Source organism: Poeciliopsis prolifica, unplaced genomic scaffold (genome assembly GCF_027474105.1).
Source record: "Poeciliopsis prolifica strain line A6 unplaced genomic scaffold, Auburn_PproV2 SCAFFOLD190, whole genome shotgun sequence".
NCBI lineage: Eukaryota > Metazoa > Chordata > Actinopteri > Cyprinodontiformes > Poeciliidae > Poeciliopsis > Poeciliopsis prolifica.
In genome coordinates, this window is record NW_026562565.1 from 220,001 (window position 1) to 237,836 (window position 17,836).

The following is a 17,836-nucleotide window of genomic DNA, read 5'->3' on the forward strand; positions in this document are numbered from 1 at the left end:
CCGTTTCTCCGTTCGGAGTCTCCATCCGCTAAAACAAAGCAGGAAAGAGCCTGGAGCTGCAGCCGTCAGCGCAGGAACACCCGCTACATCCAGGCTAGCAGCAGCCTCCACTGGTCTGTGTTCAGTTTCCATGGTAATCAGGCAACGCTAGCTGAAAAGCACTCGTCATAAAGCTAGTTTATGAATAGCTAACGCATGAGAATAGCATGGTGGGAGCTAATGCTAATGCGCTAACGGGAGGCTCTGATAACAGTAAATAGAAGTTAATGTTTGCATGTGTTTGTTTACTGAACATGTTTGTTGGGGTTGTATGATTTTTGCTTCATAGCTGTTGTTGTTAAGCGCTGCGTAAATAAACCAATAAACACTTACGGCCTTTGATCTAACAGCAAACTGTAAAAACATCCTCATTTCTCTGTGAAACATTCACGATTTAAATGATGAATTTTTCTCATTGATGGTGCGCTGTCGCCTTCATGCACGTTAATGACATTTAGATTCCTCTTCCTCCCAGTATGTGAACTGGTGGAAGTCCAGTTTCCCCAGCAGGCAGGCAGTCAGACTCTTCCTCCTCATCCTCCTCTTCCTCTGCTGGCGTTTCCTGCGGCTCTTTCACGGCGCTGACAGCCTCCATGCTGCTGCAGCCTCCATGCTGCTGCAGCCTCCATGCTGCTGCAGCCTCCATGCCGCAGCAGCCTCCATGCCTCCATGCTGCAGCAGCCTCCATGCTGCTGCAGCCTCCATGCTGCAGCAGCCTCCATGCTGCTGCTGCCTCCATGCTGCAGCAGCCTCTATGCTGCAGCAGCCTCCATGCTGCTGCAGCCTCCATGCTGCAGCAGCCTCTATGCTGCAGCAGCCTCCATGCTGCTGCAGCCTCCATGCTGCTGCAGCCTCCATCCATGCTGCAGCAGCCTCCATGCTGCTGCAGCCGCTTCACACAGTTTCCCTTTATTCGGTTTCGTCTCCACTGGGATTCATGAGGCTCTGCAGGCAGAGGAAGCAGTCCTGCTGGTCCCTCTGTGTGTGTGTGTGTGTGTGTGTGTGTGTGTGTGTGTGGCTTGTATTCCCGTGACCATGGAAACAGAACAATAATCCATTGATCACTGATATGAAAAGTGCTGAGTCACTGGTTGCTATGGCGACTCCCCTTCATTTCAGAACAGATGGGAGGGCGAGCCCACAGCATCACTACTCACCAGGCAGGAATTCAAACCTCAAACAAACAGAAGACATCAGGGGAACACTGGGTCCTCCAGAACCAGAACCTGATACTGATCCAGAACCAGAACCTGATACTGATCCAGAACCAGAACCTGATACTGATCCAGAACCAGAACCTGATACTGATCCAGAACCAGGACCAGAAACTGATCCAGAACCGGATCCAGAATCAGATCTGGATCATGATCCAGGATGTCTGGTTCTGGTTCTAGATCAACACCCTGATGATCTTTCTAAAGTGTAAAAGCTGCACTCTGGATCCAAACACTGACTGATTTGTCCAACTGGACTTTGTTTCATCATGTGAATTCTGTGTATCTGTTGGTCCAGTTGAACCTGCATGGAACCAGTAACATGATGGTTTGTGTTAATGGTCCAAACCTACCAGCCTCTCTCCAGACAGAACCTCCAGCAGCTTGATGAGCATCCGGCCGTCCCTCAGGTCCATGTACAGGTCCGTGATCCGACACGACACCCTGGACAGGTGGGAGTTCACCCACTTAGTGAAGGTCTTCTTCTGCACCGCTTCACGCTCATCTGGACAGAGAGAGGTCAGAGGCAAACGGGTCAGAACCAGATGGTTCTGATCGAACCGTCAGAGCGGATATTGTTTATGCGTGCAGGCTCGCTGCATCCCCGCATTGTTCCTGCGAATAAATCTAAACTGGAAACATCCTCAGAAGAAGAGCAGCCTGACAGTTTACACCTGCTGCTGCGTTTACTCCTCAAAAGCTGCTGCTTATCGTCCCCATCACACACACACACACACACACACACACACACACACACACACACACACACACACACACACACACACACACACGTTGGATCTAATCTCATCCGGCAGCAGGCGGCTGTTTATGCGAGAGGATGCTGGATCCCAGCTCTGACTTCCTTCTGGCTTTTCTGGGATTCTCTCAGATTTATTTCCGGACTCAGACGGAGCAGCAGCTCCTCTCTCAACCTTCCACTGAAACCTTGATGTTCCTGAAGTGATGATGTGTGTGAGCAGGGTGCAGCAGCCTCCACCCGGCTGAACCTCACTGCTTCCTGAAACACCAGCAGAGCCGGGTCTGAAAATCTCCTTCAGGAGACGAGGAACCAGACAAAACGCCACCAGAGACTGGTGATGTGTCAACCATCATGCTGCGTGCTGAACTTTGACCTCATATCTGCTGAAACCTGGTTTCAGTTTAGAGAGAGCAAAGTACTGAGATAGACGAGTAATTCAACTACTGATCAACAATATTCACAAGAACAATGTGATAAGAAGTAAACACACTGACATTCTGATAAGAGTTTAATGTTTACACAGAAACTATGTTCATAAAGACGCATTCAGTTCAAGGAGGCTAGTTAGCTTAGCAACTAAACAAAACATACTGCTAAACAAAAGCATTTAGTTTGGAAGATTCATTCATCCCAAAAAAAACGTCAATATTTTCTACATTCATGTTCTAAAAACAATCTGAGTCACATAAGATTAATTATTATAAAATAAACAGTTTCCATAAAATAAACCTCATTCAGTCTGAACTAAATTATACAACTTAATATCAGCTGGATTTAGCTAAGCTAAGCTAACATAAAAAAATATGCTAACACAAAACAAAGTTCATTTATAAACTTCTGAGCCAATGTAATCTCAGTGAAGTTAATGTTTGGATAAATGACCTGCAATAAGTTCAATCAGGCTAAGCTAAACCAAGCTAAGAGACACACAGACAGGCTAAGCTAATATTAGCTAAGCTAGCCGTATGTCAGTGGATGTTTGTGTTCAGACCAGTTGGGAGTATAAATAGATCCTCCTGAAGTGTGAAACGTTTTTATCTGTGAAATCTGAATTTAATGAGGAGTTATGAAAATCATTCCCACATGACATCAGAATAATTCAATTTCTGGTAACTGTTAAAGTCTCGTGTTATTAGTCATATACTCCTAATGACTGTTAACCCACTCTGGTGTCCTAGGAGGTTTTTCCCAGAATGCCCTGCGTTTGACCTGCAGGAGAAGCTGGAGCGAGATGTGCTGATAAGAACATCTGATTCCTCCACAAACACTCATTCATGGCCGCAGTGACTTACTGTGCAACGCAACAATGGCTGCAGTGTGGAGCCGATAAACTGGAGGTTCTGGTACCGACCCGGAGCTGCTGGGAGGAAGTGGACCAGACGCCGCGGGGTCTGTGTTTGGCTAGATATGAACAGGAAGCAGAACCATGGAGGCTTTAGCAGCTCAACCCACAGAAACAGAACCGGTTCTGGCTCAGAGAGAAAAGGGCCTAATCAAAGGAAATCAAGAGTTCAGGCCACAGCAAACCGATTAGCATGTAGCATGTAGCTTCTGGCAGCTGAAATATGCAGAAAGACACTCAGCCTGGCAGAAACACAGTTTCCCCTGAATCCAACAGACATGATGTTCCTGTGCAGGACAAACGTCTCCAAGCTGTTTAAACGATTCTCGTTTCTTCAGAACGACGAGGAAAAAAAGTTCAGGAAACGAAGTTCGCCTCAGCACACAAAACATTAATGTTGGTCTGGAAAACCATCCCTATCTGAAATCATCCTGATTAATATCAGTGAACTGCACACAGATTATTCATTTAACCATATTTTCCACATCGCAAAAAAATTGATATTCAAATTTACTGAAGCTCAATTAAGGGACATTTATCGCGACAACAATAAATCAAATTCTAATGAGGATTTTTCATGGTAAATTATACGATACAATAAATACCAACTGCTTAAGAGACGCAGAAATAACTCAGATATGGTTGAGGATTGGTCGGTTATTAAACAACCATCATCTGAGAGGAAGAAACGACTGAAAGAAGATGAAATGATACAAACCCAACAGCAGACGTCAGGTTCATGTTCACCAATATGACACAATATGAGAGAAACGGTTTAGAAAACCAGAGATCAGAGAAAAGAACTGGAGGTTTTTAATAATAACTTCAACATACAGAAATTATTATCAGCTGATAATATTTACTGACTGACGAAACAAACAGCCATAAACTACTCAACCTGTACAAACAGTTATTAATTATTAACAAACTGTTTCTATAAACTATTTATTAGCCGTCTATAAGAGAGCCTGACTGTAAAGTGATAGTTATAGTTAAACTCAAGGAATGATTAAAACATTTTAGTTAACTGGAATAAATAAAAACCATAATTAATGGGAAAAACTAGAAATTAATGTATAAATATAATATACTTTCTTTTTACATCTATTTATTAGCCTTTTCATGTGGAACTGTTTTCTTCAGCAGTTTACGTCCGTGCTGCTCCTGGCGGCTAAGCTACAAAATGGGCCGACCACTGGAGTCAGGTGGTTATTACATAATGACTGAATACATCTCATGAAAATTGTATTTTCTTTATCACCTAATATATGTATTAATAATCACAAAACTTTGGTTAATTTAGTACGAAAAAACTAAAACTACAACTAGAACTAATAGTTAATATTTAACTAATAGTAACTAATAAAAACTAACAAATAGGCTCTGAAAACAAACTAACCAACAAACTAAACCTAAAACCCAGAACGATTAGAGCCCGGGGTGGCACCAGAAACCATCAGCCCAAACGGAGCAGCTAACCGGGTTGACCCTCCGGGAACAGTGGGGCCCACCTGTAGAGGGCCGACAAGTAGAGGGCCAACCAGTATAAGGGCCCACCAGTAGAGGGCCCACCAGTATAGGGGCCCACCAGTATAGGGCCAACCAGTATAGGGGCCAACCAGTATAGGGGCCCACCAGTAGAGGGCCAACCAGTATAAGGGCCACCAGAATAGGGGCCCACCAGTAGAAGGCCAACCAGTAGAGGGCCAACCAGTATAGGGGCCACCAGAATAGGGGCCCACCAGTATAGGGGCCCACCAGTATAGGTGCCCACCAATAGAGGGCCAACCAGAATAGGGGCCAACCAGTATAGGGGCCCACCAGTAGAGGGCCAACCAGTAGAGGGCCAACCAGTATAGGGGCCCACCAGTAGAGGGCCAACCAGAATAGGGGCCAACCAGTATAGGGGCCAACCAGTATAGGGGCCCACCAGTATGGGGGCCCACCAGTAGAGGGCCCACCAGTAGAGGGCCAACCAGTAGAGGGCCCACCAGTAGAGGGCCAACCAGTAGAGGGCCAACCAGTAGAGGGCCCACCAGTAGAGGGCCAACCAGTAGAGGGCCCACCAGTAGAGGGCCAACCAGTATAGGGCCAACCAGTATAGGGGCCCACCAGTAGAGGGCCAACCAGTAGAGGGCCAACCAGTATAGTGGCCAACCAGTATAGGAGCCCATGAGTATAGGGGCCAACCAGTATAGGGCCAACCAGAATAGGGGCCAACCAGTATAGGGGCCCACCAGTATGGGGGCCAACCAGTAGAGGGCCAACCAGTAGAGGGCCCACCAGTAGAGGGCCAACCAGTATAAAGCCAACCAGAATAGGGGCCAACCAGTATAGGGGCCCACCAGTAGAGGGGCCCACCAGTATAGGGGGCCACCAGTAGAGGGCCAACCAGAATAGGGGCCCACCAGTATAGGGGGCCACCAGTAGAGGGCCCACCAGTAGAGGGCCCACCAGTATAGGGGCCCACCAGTAGAGGGCCAACCAGTAGAGGGCCAACCAGAATAGGGGCCAACCAGTATAGGGCCAACCAGTATAGGGGCCCACCAGTATGGGGGCCAACCAGTAGAGGGCCAACCAGTAGAGGGCCCACCAGTAGAGGGCCAACCAGTATAAAGCCAACCAGAATAGGGGCCAACCAGTATAGGGGCCAACCAGTATAGGGGCCCACCAGTAGAGGGGCCCACCAGTATAGGGGGCCACCAGTAGAGGGCCAACCAGAATAGGGGCCCACCAGTATAGGGGCCCACCAGTAGAGGGCCCACCAGTATAAGGGCCACCAGTATAGGGGCCCACCAGTAGAGGGCCAACCAGTAGAGGGCCAACCAGTATAGGGGCCCACCAGTAGAAGGGCCCACCAGTATAGGGCCCACCAGTATAGGGGCCACCAGTAGAGAGGGCCAACCAGAATAGGGGCCCACCAGTAGAGGGCCAACCAGTAGAGGGCCAACCAGTATAGGGCCCACCATAGAGGGCCAACCAGTAGAGGGCCCACCAGTATAGGGGCCCACCAGTAGAGGGCCAACCAGTAGAGGGCCAACCAGTATAGGGGCCCACCAGTAGAGGGCCCACCAGTAGAGGGCCAACCAGAATAGGGGCCCACCAGTAGAGGGCCAACCAGTAGAGGGCCAACCAGTATAGGGGCCCACCAGTAGAGGGCCCACCAGTATAGGGGCCCACCAGTAGAGGGCCAACCAGTATAGGGGCCCACCAATAGAGGGCCCACCAGTATAGGGGCCCACCAGTAGAGGGCCAACCAGTATAGGGGCCCACCAGTAGAGGGCCAACCAGTATAGGGGCCCACCAGTAGAGGGCCCACCAGTATAGGGGCCCACCAGTATAGGGGGCCACCAGTAGAGGGCCCACCAGTATAGGGGCCCACCAGTAGAGGGCCAACCAGTAGAGGGCCAACCAGAATAGGGGCCCACCAGTAGAGGGCCAACCAGTATAGGGGCCAACCAGTATAGGGGCCCACCAGTATAGGGGGCCACCAGTAGAGGGCCCACCAGTATAGGGGCCCACCAGTAGAGGGCCAACCAGTAGAGGGCCAACCAGAATAGGGGCCCACCAGTAGAGGGCCAACCAGTATAGGGGCCAACCAGTATAGGGGCCCACCAGTAGAGGGCCAACCAGTAGAGGGCCAACCAGAATAGGGGCCCACCAGTAGAGGGCCAACCAGTAGAGGGCCAACCAGTATAGGGGCCCACCAGTAGAGGGCCAACCAGTAGAGGGCCCACCAGTATAGGGGCCCACCAGTAGAGGGCCAACCAGTAGAGGGCCAACCAGTATAGGGGCCCACCAGTAGAGGGCCCACCAGTAGAGGGCCAACCAGAATAGGGGCCCACCAGTAGAGGGCCAACCAGTAGAGGGCCAACCAGTATAGGGGCCCACCAGTAGAGGGCCCACCAGTATAGGGGCCCACCAGTAGAGGGCCAACCAGTATAGGGGCCCACCAATAGAGGGCCCACCAGTATAGGGGCCCACCAGTAGAGGGCCAACCAGTATAGGGGCCCACCAGTAGAGGGCCAACCAGTATAGGGGCCCACCAGTAGAGGGCCCACCAGTATAGGGGCCCACCAGTATAGGGGCCACCAGTAGAGGGCCCACCAGTATAGGGGCCCACCAGTAGAGGGCCAACCAGTAGAGGGCCAACCAGAATAGGGGCCCACCAGTAGAGGGCCAACCAGTATAGGGGCCAACCAGTATAGGGGCCCACCAGTAGAGGGCCAACCAGTATAGGGGCCAACCAGTATAGGGGCCCACCAGTATAGGGGGCCACCAGTAGAGGGCCCACCAGTATAGGGGCCCACCAGTAGAGGGCCAACCAGTAGAGGGCCAACCAGAATAGGGGCCCACCAGTAGAGGGCCAACCAGTATAGGGGCCAACCAGTATAGGGGCCCACCAGTAGAGGGCCAACCAGTAGAGGGCCAACCAGAATAGGGGCCCACCAGTAGAGGGCCAACCAGTATAGGGGCCAACCAGTATAGGGGCCCACCAGTAGAAGGCCAACCAGTATAGGGCCAACCAGTGGATTCCTCCTCGGCAACAGAGGAAAACACATTTATTAGATGTTATCTGCATCTTCATGGTCCAGTTCTGTTTCTGCACAGATGATTCTGTTCCCAGTGTGTGTGTGTGTGTGTGTGTGTGTGTGTGTGTGTGTGTGTGTGTGTGTGTGTGTGTGTGTGTGTGTGTGTGTGTGTGTGTGTGTGTGTGTGTCCTTCCTGTGCCGAGAATGAAGCAGATGCCTGTCCCAGCAGGAAACTATGTTTACATTCACTCAGAAATACAAAAGCAGTTCAATGTTTGGAGACGAGGTTAAAGTTATTCTCTCCGATCGTTATCGTTACAATATTCTCATCACAGTGAGAATTTTGGTTTATCGTTGGCTCAGTAAATTTTAATAAGACAGAACTCATTTCCTTTTGTTGGTTTTACAGTTTATGATAAAACCCATAAAGTGTAAAAGCAGTTGGATCAGTGAAAACTTTTCTTTAAATTAAATAATATCACATTAAATCATATTAAACATGTTTTCACATTTCTGTATCTTGGTGGTATCTTGTTAAAACTGCTTTGATTTGATTAGGTCTGAACAATAAGGCTGAAAACGTATCATCATAGAAGTGTTTCAGATCAGTCAATGTTGACGATTATAAATTATTCATTATTGATTAAATACCGCCAAACTATTGAGGCGACCTTTACCATTTCATCCACAGATTTCACTCCAAGCTGATTTTTATTTTTTGCAGCAAAACCTTAAGAGCTGTTGCCCAGCCCTTCTTGGTGAAGTGGCATCAAACTGCTGTAAAACAGAAAGTTTTATTTTCTTCAGGCCTTCAGTTCGACACGTTTCCTTTAGATATCAGTAAATAAATCTGTTTTATGATAGGAATGACTTTAAGGTCAGGGTTTATGTGAATGCAGTAATAAACAGCTTGTGTCTCTTATTTAATCGTTATCAGAAAATTACCACACATGGTGATTAAACTGTGAGTCGTATCGGGACGATTCAGGGTTCGCCTGCAGCAGAACCCGAGCCCAGCAGGTCCAGCTTCCTGCTGAGTCTGATGGACGGATCGATCAGCAACACACACACACAGCTGACCTGATCCGGGCAGCAGAGTGGGCGGAGCCAACGAGGACAACGGAGCCGGATCATGTGAGGAACGCCGGCGCTCCGGTCACGGCGTGAAAGTTTCTCCCATACATCAGTCGGCAACAATACCAGGAGTCAGGATGGAGACAACAGGAATTCATACCACAGATTACACAGTTACCTTCTGACACGGCCGGATCCGGGCCCAACCGGGTCAGAACCTCAGCCGAACCTCTGCTGACCACCGCCGCCCGACAGGAAGCAGCAGAACAAGATGGACAGGCGGACCGCTGGAGATTATCAATGCAGAACCAGTCTGACCAGTAACACTTTCTGGAAACCAGCAGAACCAGAACCCATCCATCAGGGTTCTGAACAGAACCTCAAATAGAAATCAGCCAATCAGATCGCTCCACCTATCAACGAGCTGATTCAGCCTGACAGACAAAGTTTAGGGCAGAAAAACTCGCCTGGCAGCAGCAGGAGGCTGAGCGTTCACTGAGACCCAGCATGAAAGATGACTCTGCGTCTGTGTGTGTGTGTGTGTGTGGTGTGTGTGTGTGTGTGTGTGTGTGTCTGTACTTCCTGGAGTAAAAGTTGTGGTTCTACTTTTTCTGCATCAGTAACAGTGAAGCTGCAGTTTGAGTCGACATGTGGAGGCAAGAAAACGAGCCAGAACTGATCCGACTGGGAGAAACAAACTGGACGGGACTAAACCTGAACTGGACCCGGACTCTGTTCTGGTCGTCCCTGATGGTTTATCTGCAAGACATCCACAACTCCACCTGTATCCCTTATTGACTTTCATTCTTATTTTCCATTGTATTTTTCTTTACAATTGTTTTTTTCCTTGCCCCATGCCTGTTGTTAGCTGTGGTTAATTCACACATCACCCGATTATTCTTCCTGTTTCAGACGATAAACCAGCCGAATAAAATTATAAGGAAATGCTCAGCAGGCCTTTGCTGCTCCTTCTCAGCTGATGAATGAACTGCAGACTTCACTGCTGCTGCTCACTGACTTTAACGATTCATTAAAATGTTTAACACAACGAGCGACTGGAGAAAATAGAAGAGGAAGAAAAACAATAGTGAGAAATTAAATATGAAATTATTGGCTTATTTAGCTTTTTTATTATTATTACAGACTAAATAACCCAAATTAACCCTGTTAATTTTCGACTATGTACCTTTATTGACCCATATAACACAGATAAACAGGTAAAGCCCACACAGGAATGAATGAATGAATGAATGAATGAATGAATGAATGAATGAATGAATGAATGAATGAATGAACTAGTTCCAGCTGACATGCTGTTAAACTCAGTATCAAGTCGTTTCTGTCTGCTTTAACAGATTTATGTCCAGGTTTTCTGGATGGGAACCAGAACCGGCTGCAGCGTGATGAAGGTGAGGAGGAGGAGGAACATCTGGATCCACTGAGGCAGGACAGAGCAGCCTGTGTCTCTGAGCCGGTCACATGACCTTAGCCTGACAGTCATGTGACCCAATCAAAACATCCTGTTCTCCCACTGAGGCAGCGGGACGTCTGCACTGGGAAACAGAACCTGGATGATCAGGGAGGGGACTGAGGTTCTGAGCTGAGGTTCTGGTTCAGAACCTCAGTCAGAACCAGAGTTCTGGTTCTACCCCTATTGTCCAGCCAATCACAGCCCTCCACTCTGCGCCTGCCAGCCAATCAGAGGGCCTTTAGCAGCAGTCTGGCTGAACGGACCGAGCCGCCGATCTGTTCACCACACTGAGCCCACATGGACCAGAACGAGCTCCCAGTAACCGGGCCGTGGACTGGGCTTAGAGGTCAGAACCAGGTCAGGAGAGGAGACTGGACCTCAACTCAGCAGCTGGGGTTCTGTTAGCTGTTGGAATCGGTTCTGGCTGGGTTTAACGGGCCAGTGTTGTGTTTTCCAGACACAGAGCCGTTCTATAAATGAACTGAGTGAATCTCTTGACTTCAGTTATTATAAAAATGGCATAAATATCAATTATAACGTTTTAATTATCATAACTTTGTAATTTATCTAGAAATTGGCCTGTGTCTCTTTAAGAACGTCCCAACATGGCTCCTGTAATGAGCTCAGCAGTTCCAGCAGATGTCTGCTAATTGCTGATGGCTAGTCTGAAGGAGCTGTGCCTCGAAGGCAGAGCTGGTCCATCCTGGAGGTTTTCCCAGTTGAATGTTTGCCATGGAGATTAAAAAGCTTCCCAGACATTTATGGACAAATCAAAGCAACACTCCAGGAATGATCCCAAAGACAACACTGCCCCTTTAAGGGACACAGGGGGTCAAAGTTCATCCAGAACAACAAGAACATCATCAGGCAGGACGGGTCGGCCCGGTTCTGATAGGATCTGAGCCCATCCCACAGTTAGCTTCACTCCCAGGAAGATGATCTCACCTGGTCCAATAAAGCAGAGCCACAAAGGCGGACTTTGGACCTGGTTAAGAACCGGGCCAGAGCGGACCAAAGTCCTGAGCTCCAGTTTTACGGAGAGTTCAGGAAAACAGAATTCTGGAGAAATTAAAGGACGATCCTTCCAAGCAGCAAAACCGGGCCTGCTGGACCACTCTGGTTCTGGTTCTGGAGCGGGTCATTACAGATAACAGAGCAGATTCCTTCAGAACCACACATCGGACCGGCATACCTCCACTGGAACAACACACACCCTGTTTACCCTGGGAGGACCGGGAGGTCACGGACTGGGTCACTGCAGTCAGAACCAGGCTGACAGAACCAGGTTCTCTGATGTTCTCAGCTTCACATCAGACAACTTAAACTTGTTCCCAGTAACAGGAACCAGAGGTTTTTACCAGTAAACCCAGTAGAAATGTTTTGTGGCGTATTTGTTCAGAGGAGGTCTCACTCTGATTTATTTCCTGCTTGTGGAGGTTTTCAGGTGAACCAATGCAAAGTTCCAAGTCTGAACTAGAAAGACCAAACCCAGCCGTTTGCATCAGCTGAGGAAGAGGAGGAACTCCTGCAGTCATGAGGAAAACGGGTCCAACCGGGCCAGAACCAATTCTGGAACCAGAAGCAGATTATCTTCAGCTCTCAGTTCATCATGAAACTGGACTCATCCGAGCTCAGTGGAGCGGGTCCATCAAAGAGGCTTTTCATGGAGAAGATCACACACACACACACACACACACACACACACACACAGCATTTCCTCCTCTAACTTAAACATCTCAGCCAACAATAAGCCGATTCTAGAGCGTTGGAACCGGTACCACTCTGATCCACCTTCATCACCTCATCATCCTCAGGAATCACTCCTGGGATCAGATGGGACAGATTCCCAGAGGTTCTGGATGGTTCTGGACGGAGTGACTGCTTCAACGACCCACTGAGGTTTAGACAGGAAGCTGCTTCCCTTCCTGTCGGAACCAGAACCCAGACGGCAGAGCAGCAGTGGTACCACATGAGGTGTGGGTGGTTACAGTGAGATTCGGTCCATTCCGGTCCGGTTCTGTTCGTTCTGCTGCCGTTAATATTTCAGCAGAGAATCCGACTCCAGAAACCGGGCCGGGCTTTGTGTGAACACGATCGGGACACAGTGGCTTTTAATCCCACTAAGAGGACGGGGGGGACGATGAGGGGACGGTGAGGGGACGGTGAGGGGACGGTGAGGGGACGGTGAGGGGACGATGGGGGACGGTGAGCTGAAGGTGAGCGGACAGTAAGGGGACGGTGAGGGACGGTGCCCTCACCGTCCCTCATCGTCCCCCTGGACATGTGGGGGGGGGCAGACAGTCTGCGGAGCCTCATGAAACCTTGATGAAGACGACGAGACGCTGAAGCTCTCAGAGGAACAAAGACCATGAGGGAGGGGCTGATCTGGCACTGAGTCGCCCCTATTGCCCCCCCTCTTTAATGCCCCACACACTGAAGGAGGGGGGAGGGGGGTGAGAAAACACACAGGAGGCTGCTGATTGGCTGGATCAGGACAGAAGCAGCAGGAGGAAGAGGAGGATCAGAGTGATGAAGATGGTTTTACTCTTCAATTTGAATCAAACACAAACAAACTCGAACTTCAAAATAAAAGCCACCTTATCATTTTAAACATTTAGAATCAACCTTATTCATGTGATCATCAATAATTCATGTTTGTTGATGCGTCTGCAGGAGCAGGTTTAATATTTTATGTCTTTTATTCTCTGACCTGTGTTGAGCAGCGAGTGTCAAACTTCTGCTTTGAAACGTCTTTATGAATAAATCGATGCGAACCTGCAGTGGGGGTTTCTGGGTAACGTAGTCCCTATGGAGCATGACCTATGACCCAGTCTGACTCATTAACCCGTTCAGCTCTCTGCTGGTTTCTGTTGAATCGAGGAAATTCTGCCGTCCCGGTAGGTTCTGAACGGCTGAGCAGAACCAGGACCGTCTCCCCAGGTCGGATCGGGTCAGCAGCTCAGCCAATCATAGCCCTGCCTCTCTCACCACTTTATGTCTGACAGCCAATCGATGCTCTTCATTAGAGGAAGCTCTTACAGAGCAATAAGCAGCGCCTGCTGCTCCGTCAGCCGATAGGGAATTCAGCCGGCAGCCTCTCCAGGCTCAAGGGCCAGGGGAGGGTTCATGACCTGCAGCCAGGAAGCTGCAGCTGGACTGCAGCAGCTTCTGGAATCAGTTCGGGAATCGGTTCCATAATCGGTTCAGGAATCAGTTCAGGAATCAGTTCGGGAATCGGTTCCATAATCAGTTCAGGAATCCTTCAGCTTTTTTTTCCGTTCCAGCCAGACGACGAGCAGAAAGTCCCACACATTCAATACTTCCAGAATTTCAGCTAAAATCTGATGGAACTGGCCTGGTTAATCAGAAAATCTCAATTTTCCTCCTGCCACTGAATGCACCACAGGTTTATATTAGATAATGTTTTCAGGCCTGATAGTTTCACTAAGCAAATGCTCTAAATGCGCCATTAAGAGTTTACAAGATCAAAACTGTAAAAATAGAAACAGGCAGCTAATCTGAATCAATGCATCATCATCGTCTCCGTCCTGGTTCTGACCCGTTTCCAGCGCTGTAACATTTTTCCCCGTCATAAATCCGAGTTTTTAACAAACATTGTAACTGGTTCATTTCATGGTTAATTATTAAAATATCTCTGATTTGTCATGTTTTGTAAAAAATAGATATTTTCTGATAAAAGGCCCCAGCTCCACTTGACTCTGGTCCAAAAGGTCCATTTAGAGCTTCTGGTTGGTTCTGAAGGTCCGATCGATCAGAACCTCTGATTGGTTCTAAATGTGGTCTGATGGGAACTTCACACCTCAGAGTCGCAGTTATAGTAAAATGTTTGAGACGGTTTTAGCTCCACAGCAAACAGCCGAGTCAGCGCTGGGCACAGCCAGCAAACCTCCCAGAACCTATTTCTGCTGGTTCTGCAGATGTGATGAGGTTCTGACAGAACCAGAACCGGTGATGAACCGGGTCAGAGGTTTGTCTGTCCATGAAGCTGCAGCGACTTTATTAACTGAAGGAACCAGGCGAGTTCTGCTGAATTCACCAACATCACAGAAGAAACGGTTCCACTTGGATCATCCAACACCATCCAACCACCATCCAACATCATCCAACACCATCCAACCACCATCCAACATCATCCAACACCATCCAACCACCATCCAACATCATCTAACCACCATCCAACCACCATCCATCCAACATCCAACATCATCCAACACCATCCAACCACCATCCAACATCATCTAACCACCATCCAACCACCATCCATCCAACATCCAACATCATCCAACACCATCCAACCACCATCCAACATCATCTAACCACCATCCAACCACCATCCATCCAACATCCAACATCATCCAACACCATCCAACCACCATCCAACATCATCTAACCACCATCCAACCACCATCCATCCAACATCCAACATCATCCAACACCATCCAACACCATCCAACCACCATCCAACATCATCCAACCATCATCCAACACCATCCAACATCCAACCACCATCCATCCAACATCCAACATCATCCAACCATCATCCAACACCATCCAACATCCAACCACCATCCAACCACCATCCATCCAACATCCAACATCATCCAACATCATCCATCCACCATCCATCCACCATCCAACACCATCCAACACCATCCAACCACCATCCAACATCATCCAACCACCATCCAACCACCATCCATCCAACATCCAACATCATCCATCCACCATCCAACATCATCCAACACCATCCAACCACCATCCAACATCATCCAACCACCATCCAACCACCATCCATCCAACATCCAACATCATCCAACCATCATCCAACACCATCCAACCACCATCCAACATCATCCATCCACCATCCAACCACCATCCAACATCATCCAACCACCATCCAACATCATCCATCCACCATCCAACATCATCCAACCATCATCCATCCACCATCCAACATCATCCAACCATCATCCATCCACCATCCAACATCATCCAACATCATCCAACCACCATCCAACATCATCCAACCACCATCCAACATCATCCAACCATCATCCAACATCATCCAACCATCATCCATCCACCATCCATCCACCATCCATCCACCATCCATCCACCATCCAACATCATCCAACATCATCCAACACCATCCATCCACCATCCAACCACCATCCAACATCATCCAACATCATCCAACATCATCCAACACCATCCATCCAACATCATCCATCCATCTGGTCAGCAAGTTTAATTTTGTTATTTTGTCTCTTTTCTCCAGTTACCTGATTGAATTGGCTGCTGATTATTTCAATAATTATTAATCGATTCAGTCCTGATCAGGGACTGACTTCATGGTTCACATGTCAGTGGAGCATCAGGCTGTTGGCCTTCATCAGGAGGAAGAACTGCCACAGCTGCCCTTCAGCAAGGCAGCTCCTGGTTTTATTAGAGCCACAGGGTGAGGAAGAGGAGGAGGAAGGGCGCGGTGGTTCACTCTGATATCGCTACAGCTGCTGACTCTCTCACACACACACACACACACACACACACACTGAACCCAGAGTTTCAGCCCCATGAACCTCCAGAACCTCCAGAACCTCCTACCTTGCAGCTGCTTGAACCGTCCCTCCAGCTGGTTGTAGTTGAAGCCGGGTCCCGGGCTGGCGGCCCCCCTGCTGGGGCTGGGGGGCCGGCCCGGCCCGCCCGGTACCGGGGACGGGGTCCGAGGTCCGGCGTAGTCCAGGGAGGGGCCAGGGGGGAAAGAGGGGACAGCGGGGCGCTCTGTAGTTCCATCACACCGGACCGGACCGGACCGGGCCCAGAGCCAGGCAACAGCCACTACAGGAGAAAGTTCTGGTCCGATTCAGGAGAATCGGGTCAGAGGAATGTAGCAGCAACTCCAGAGAAAAAGTTCTGGTGAAGTTCAGGTTCCACTGGATCAGAACCGGTCCAGAGATAGCAATCACTCCAAGAAGAAGGTTTTGGTCCAGTTCAGGAGAAATGGGTCAGAACTGAGTCAGAACCGGTCCAGAGGCAGCCAGCAGTCACTCCAGGGACAAAGTTGTGGTCCGGTCCAGGTGAAGGTCCAGCTCAGGTTTCCCCGGGTCAGAACCGGTCCAGATCAGAACCGCTCTTCTCCTCAGAGGGACTGAGCTGCACAGAGGGCGAGCGAGGGACTCCCTCCCTCTGCCTCTCTCTCTCCCCCCTCGGGGCGAGGCAGGAAGCGCTAACTCAGCACGGCTGCCACGGCAACAGCACGCCTGGCTCTGCCTCCATCCCTCCAGAACCAAACCTTCCCCCGAACCCGAACCCGGACCGGCGGCCCCGCGGCGCTCCAGCTGAGGAAGAGGAGGACGAAGAGCAGGACGAAGAGCAGCTGCAGCAGAGCAGCTGCAGCAGAGCGTTAGCGTGGGTCTGAGCAGACGCTGCTGAAAACACCTTCAGACCCAGCCAAGGGGGGGGGCCGCACGCCGAGCCGGCCAATCACAGCCCTCGGCTGCTGCATGATGTCATTGCCTCATTAGCATAAGGGGCGGGCCAAAGAGGCTGGATCTGATCCGAATCTCAGATGTTTATCAGAGAGAAATCTCAACTTTTAGTTTCTATTTGACAGAAATATCAAATAAACTCCAGCAGGAACGTTTAGATAAACTGAATGGAAACTTAAAGAAGAATAAAACTTCCTGGCACCATAACTCATTTTACTGGACAATAAATTGTCCCAGAAATCACTGCAATAAACTAGAACCTTATTATTTTGAGTCCATTTTCAGGTATAACACACAAGTATCCAAACTAAAAACAAAAACAATAAATAAAACGGAAATTAAGAATACACAACCATAACAGATAATGGAGTCTGTCAGTAAATTACATGGAAACACAAACTCTCATTTTAATTTAAATCATCGTGAACAATGATTTATCAGCACGGATCTGGGCTAGCATGATGAATTTCACCAGAACTGTTCTGATCTGCACATCGTCTGGACAACGCAACCATTTAGAAACCAGCAGCAGAACATCCAGAACCTCCAGGTTCTGGTATAGGACCGGGTTCTCCCAGTTCCACATCAAGCTTCCATCCGTTAGCTGTTAGCTAACAAGCTGGACCCACATGTTCAGCAGATGTTGGGAGCAGAAGCTGATCTGACAGGCAGAACGTTCTGGACCGACCCAGTAGGACCTGTTAGTTCTGGTTATCTACTGATTGGATCAGAACCGGACTGGTCCGGCTCCTCTGAACGTTGGTCCAGAACCATCAGAGAGCAGAAGAGCTGCTGGACCGGACCACCAGCAGGTCGGTTCTGACCAACATCCTGAAAACACCACGGCGCTAATATTAGCAGCTGCTGTGGAGATGAGCTTCCTGCCTGGGTCTGA

The 17,836-nt window shown here is 49.1% G+C and overlaps 1 pseudogene; it reads right to left on the reverse strand.

Annotated features, from left to right (window-relative positions):
• LOC129356743 (spectrin beta chain, non-erythrocytic 1-like) overlaps positions 1 to 16,876 on the reverse strand; it is a 49,621-nt pseudogene extending 32,745 nt beyond the window's left edge.
• Between the last annotated feature and the right edge of the window lie 960 nt (positions 16,877 to 17,836).